Raw genomic sequence first — 6292 nt, forward strand, 5'->3', positions numbered from 1 at the left:
AGGCTGGGGATCAGACACTGGTAACGAACTCACAGCTTCATTTGCACACGGAAAGCCCCTAAGTAATATAAGTGAGAAATTTCTAGATCCTGAAACGGGCACAGAGGGAGATACCATAGTTTGTGGTACAGGCACGAAAAATTGTAGTTGCATAAATACGAATGACCGAGTATTTCACGACTTGGAACCCAGGCGTTAGGCTTGGGTGACATTAACTTTCTGAGCAGCAGAATCACTATAGTAACAGACCGTTTCTGGGACCTGCGGTGGCTGGTCCAGCAGGAGAAACAAGAAAACCACAGAAGTCCCTCGTTCAAGTTTCTTCAGATCTGATAACTCTGAGTAGTTGGCTGACAGTTCTCACTGTCCTGGGTGCGTGTGTCCCCGTAAAATACACAGGGAGGTAACTGGGGATCCCTGCTCGCGGAGACACGGCCTTGCCTATGCTGGTTTCATAGCACTTCTGATTTTTGACTAAAGCTGATGAGTAGAAATGAAAACGGTCTCTTTCATTTTTGAGACACTTACATCCAGCATTTGTCCTTCAGGATCCAAGTCCTAAAACACTGAAATTTTAAGCAGAAAAATAATGAAACATTTTAACAATGAAAGTAACAAAACATACAACCATCAGAAAAGAGATCCAAGCAGTAAATCCCTGCCCTCAATGTCTTCTCTTCCATCTAGAAACGGGCTCGTGCCAGCCATTCACTAAAATTAACCCCATTCACATTGAACTTCAGCTATTTCTGATCTGCTATGGGGGGCTTCAAAATGAACTTGTGGTTGCCTGCACTTTGACTGTCTTCTCAGTAATGTCACTGCCTGCTTTAGGATAATGATTACCATTGAAAAATGCCCCAGATGAGTCTACGTTCTTCTACTGGAAACCATGGTGGGTGTCCCGCTATCCTCAAGGAGAGAGCGCTCTCCTTGAGTCCAAAGGTCAGCTCCGGTCACCTCTGCCCCTCATCAAATGAGCTGGAACCCAGAGTTGATATCCCTGGGGCCAGCTGCCCAGAAAATGCTTCCCAGACTAGTTGTTGCTAAAGACACACACACACTTCCCCTGGTTTCCATCAGGTGATGGAGGAAGAGGGCCTCAGTGGGCCACCATCCACGTACGTAGGGATAGTTCACTTCCCACCCTAGAACCATCCCATTGAACTTTTACACTCCAGTCCCTCCGAAAGAGTATGAAACCACCCCCTGACCAAGACCAAAGGTCAGCCTCTTGCTTCAAAATTGAACACATTTCAGAGTAACTATTGGGGTTTTAAATAATGCCCCCCACCCAGATAACCTCACCCGAACCCCTGGAACCTGTGCATGTTACCTCACAGGGGGAGAAAAGGACTTTGCAGGTATGGTTAAGGAATTTGAGATGAGATTATCTTGGATGATCAAGGGGGGGGGGTCCCTCAATGTGATAACATGTACTGTCACAGGGAGATAGAGATAACAAGAGAGAAGGCCCGGTGACTACAGAAGCAGAGACAGGAGCGATATAATGACCCCCCACAAGCCAAAGAATGCCAACAGCCACCAGAGGCTGGAAGAGGCCAGAAAGTGATTCTCCCTTAAGAGTCTCTGGAGGGTTGGAAGCCCTGCTGACTCCTTAATTTCAGCCCAGGACACGGACTTCAGACTTCTGGCCCACAAAACAGGGACACAATTAATTTCTGTTGTTCTAAGTCACAAACTCTATGGCAATTTGTTAGAGGAGCCACAGGGAAGTAACACACAGTGACTGACACATCCATAACATGGACTCCCTTCGAGGGAAATCCCTTCCCCCATCCGCGCATCCAGCAGAATACAGAATTAGCCAATACCTCTACGTTTCTGAAATATATATGTATATATCCCCAATACCTAATTGACATTATTTAAGGTTTTCATCCAAAATTTTGAAACTATACAGCGAATATGATTCTTATAAGGCTGTTTGGTATTTAAGACTTTGTTGTGGGGGCATCTGGGTGGCTCAGCCAGTTAAGTATGTGACTTTGGCTCAGATCATGATCTCACGGTTTGTGAGTTCGAGCCCCGCATTAGGTTCTGTGCTGACAGCTGCCAGCTCAGAACCTGAAGCCTGCTTCACATTCTGAGTCTCCCTCCCTCCCTCCCTCTCTCTCTCTCGCGCTCTCTGAAAAATAAACATTAAAAAAGTTTAAGATTTTGCTTTGAATATAAATTACCTAGCCATCACTGCCTCAAACATTACCAAAAAATTACTGTATCTTTTTCTGACTACAAAAGCAACACCTGTGTTGGAAACTACAGAAAAGCTCTAAAAAGAAAGTAATGGCTTCTTTGCCATTAGATAAACCTAGTCAATTTTTTCGGAAATATTTTCTTCTGCTCTTTGCAGAAGAACAAATGTTTTTATTGCAAAGTAGGGATCGTATGACACAACAGATTACAACAAAGATTATGAAATAATCTTTTAGTCTGAGGCTGGTTTAAGAATGTATCATGCTCTTGATTATTTTCCTTTGTCATGAAATACTCCTCTACAACATGCTTTTCATAATCACATAGAGTTTATGATCTTTGGACAATGAGGATTCAAATTTCTATATAATCCACTGTCAGTCCATTTACGTACGTATTCGCCATTGAAAGTATACTTAGAAGCCCATTATGTTTTGTTTTAGTATTTTATGGTGTCCACTAAAGCGTTAATCCACCTGGAATGCGTGTTAATATGTGATTTGGAAGCACGACCTAATCTTGCTTTTGTTCAAAGGGCTCACTAGTTGCATGTTATTAACAAGTTGTGGAATGGCTTTTGTTTTTTTAATTTTTTTAATCTTTATTTTTGAGAGAGAGACACAGAGTGTGAACAGGGGAGGAACAGAGTGAGAGGGAGACACAGAATCCACCAGGCTCCAGGCTCCGAACTGTCAGCACAGAGCCCAACACGGGGCTCAAACTCATGGACCACGAGATCAGGACGAGCCAAAGTCAGACACCTAACCGAGCCCCCCTGGCACCCCATCAAGTTGCGATATGGCTTTTCATGAATGATATTTTCTCCACTGACTTGTCACATACTAACGCCTTATTTGTTACTTTACGTTTAGTCTTAGATACAGTATTCTGTTCTACTGACCAGTTTTATTCCTCGTACTTAAAAATTATTGAACTTGGTGAGCCCGAGTGGCTCAGTTGGTTAAGAGCCTGACTCTTGATCTCGGCTCAGGTCTTGATCTCAGGGTCACAGTTCAAGTGCCACGTTGGGCTCCACATTGGGTGTGGAGCCTACTTTAAAAAATTAAAATTAAAATTAAAAATAGGGGTGGCCTGGTGGCTCAGTTAAGTATCTGGCTCTTGATTTTGGCTCAGGTCATGATCCCAGGGTCATGGGATCGAGCCCCACATCGGGCTCTGAGCTGAGCATAGAGCCTGCGTAATAAGATTCTCTCCCATGCTCTCCCTCTGCCCCTCTCCTGCTCTCTCTCTCTGAAAATAAAAAATTTTTAAAAATAAAAAATAAAAATTGTTGAAACTTTATATGATACAGCACCTCTTTCCTCAAACCCTCTCAGCTCTGCTCAGGCATGTGATTTTATCAAATTAGATACTTTAAATGTGAAGAGTTTAACTGAAAACTGTAACTGCACAGGTTCATCTGGAGATAACAAGGCATATCTGCATAGCTCATATCTAAGAATAAGTTTTCTAATTATTTATGAGGGTTCCCTTCTCTTTCCCATCCTCAAACATTCCCTCCAGCAATGATGCCCTCTCTCCTGCAGAATCAACGGATTCCCTCCTGGATTATTTGCATCAGAAAATAAACGTGATCTCGTTTCGATCTTCCTTGGGAAAAAAAAAAAAATTATCCCAAACCCTATGTCCTCCTAGATCTCTTTCCCTCCACATTAAAACCTTTGGGAAGAGCTGTCCGCCATCACTGATTGTACTTACCTCCCACTCACTAATCAACCTACTTAAATGTGATTCTTCTCATGATGGTCCATGAGAAAGATGCCTCTAAGGATATCAAAAATGTCCCCGCTGTGAAATCCAGAACCTTCTCCAGGCTCATTTCTGACCTCTCAGCAGTAGATGCCTCTCTCCTTCCTGAAAACATTCCCTCTCTTGGCCTCTGTGACCCCACGCTGGTGATGTTCCTCTGATGGCACCGGGCCTTCTGTTGGTGATACTCTAGCTCACCCATGATGCTTGGTGTGCACCTTCATAATCCTGGGATCCTGGGTTTTCTCCCTCTTCTTCCCCAGCCCCTCCTCTCCCTTGACATTTTCCCATCAATTCCTTCTCTCCAATTTCACTGATTTTGCACTTTCTACAGAACCATCCCATTAGCATCGCAAACAAACTGCTCCTTCTGTCCTCTTGCTTGACCTCACTCCCACTGGCAGCTACAGCAACATTTCTCTTCCTTTGGGTCATTGAGACATTTTTTTTTAAGTCTTAATTTGCAACCAGTCGTCTCCTGCACTTGCTTACTGGCCCCAGGTGGTTTCAGTTTTATTTTGGATTTTTCAGTCATGCTATTCTTATTGGTTGAGAGCTTTTCTCTTTATTTCCCATAATTATACCTGTGTTCTTCCTCAACTGAACTGATCAAAAACTTCCAGAAAAATTGTAGGGAAAGCTGGTCATATCAGGCTTCATTATCAGGCTTCTGACTTGAAGACTACCTCTGGCATGACACTGTTAAGTATGACAGAGTTTAGGATAGATGTTCTTTATGACATTATGAAAGTTTCCTTAGTTTACAAAGGATTTTCAACCAGTAGTGGATGATGTTGAATTTTATCTACCATATATTTTTTATTTATTTTGAGAGAGAGCACGCGCACCATGGTGCAAGCAGGGGGAGGGACAGAGAGAGAAGGAGAGAGAGAATCCCACACAGGCTTCATGCTGTCAGAGCAGAGCCTGACTCGGGGTGGATCTCATGGACCACAAGACCATGACCTGACCCAAAATCAAGAGTCGGATGCTTAACCTACTGAGCCACCAAGGCACCTGGAGAATTTCTTTCAAGTCCAGAAGATGTCAAGATATTTTAGCATTCTATTTATTGTTTATGACCTTCATCTAATGTTTATAAACTTCATTGCATTTTTTTAATGTTTCTTTTTGACAGACAGAGAGAGAGAGAGAGAGAGCATGAACGGGGGAGGGTCAGAGAGAGGGAGACACAGAATCCGAAATAGGCGCCAGGCTCTGAGCTGTCAGCACAGAGCCCGACACGGGGCTTGAACGCACGGACCGCGAGATCATGATCTGAGCCGATGTCGGACGCTCAACCGAGTGAGCCACCCAGGCGCCCCAACTTCATTGCATTTTTAAATTCAGCCATTATAGTTTTTCTTACTAGAAAAATCTCTAACCTCACATTGATTCCCAGTCCCTGTTTTTTGTTCTGTTTCAATTCTTGTAAGGTTCTTATTAAAGTTACAAAGATTAATTAACTTCTTTGATGTTTTTCTTTTCCAACAAAAGTCTAAGACATAGATTACATTCTGAAATATATTAAGGCCACTAGGTGGCTCAGTCGGTTAAACATCCAACTCTTAATTTCAGTTCAGGATATAGTCTCGCGGTTTGTGAGTTCAAGACCTGCATCCGGCTAGGCTCTGACAATGTGGAGCCTCCTTGGGATTCTCTCCCTCCCTCTCTCTCTGCTCCTCCCCTGCTCTCTCTCAAAATAAATAAATAAGCTTTAAAAAAAAATGAAGAGTATTTTCATATGCTTTTATCAAGATTATTTCACTTGCTCCTCTTTGTGGTGTCATAAGTTAAACAGGGCAACGTATATAAGAGATGACTTGGAGATGTGTGGACTATCACAGCTTTAATATGAATTAGCATGCTGAGAATTTAGGGAAATAAAAGAGGAAGTGAATGTATAAATAAATGAATAAACTAAATACCCGGAATATTGTGCAGTTCAATAGTTTGTGTAGGGGTGCCTGGGAGGCTCAGTCAATTAAGTGTCTGACTTCAGCTCAGGTCATCATCTCGCAGCTCATGAGTTCAAGCCCTGCCTCGGGCTCTGTGCTGATGGCTCAGAGCCTGGAGCCTGCTTCGGATTCTGTGTCTTCCTCTCTCTCTGCCCCTCCCTCACTTGTCCTCTGTCTTGCTCTCTTAAATATAAACATTAAAAATAATTTTTTAAACATAGTTTGTTGAATGAATGAACAAAATCCCTTCAGCTGTAAGCTGGAATCAGCAGGAGATAATTAAACAACTGGGTCCAGCAGTGTCGGTCTGCCCTCTTAGTTTGGATTCAGTCATCATGATTCTCCTG

The sequence above is a fragment of the Panthera uncia genome, chromosome E1 (assembly GCF_023721935.1).
Source record: "Panthera uncia isolate 11264 chromosome E1, Puncia_PCG_1.0, whole genome shotgun sequence".
NCBI lineage: Eukaryota > Metazoa > Chordata > Mammalia > Carnivora > Felidae > Panthera > Panthera uncia.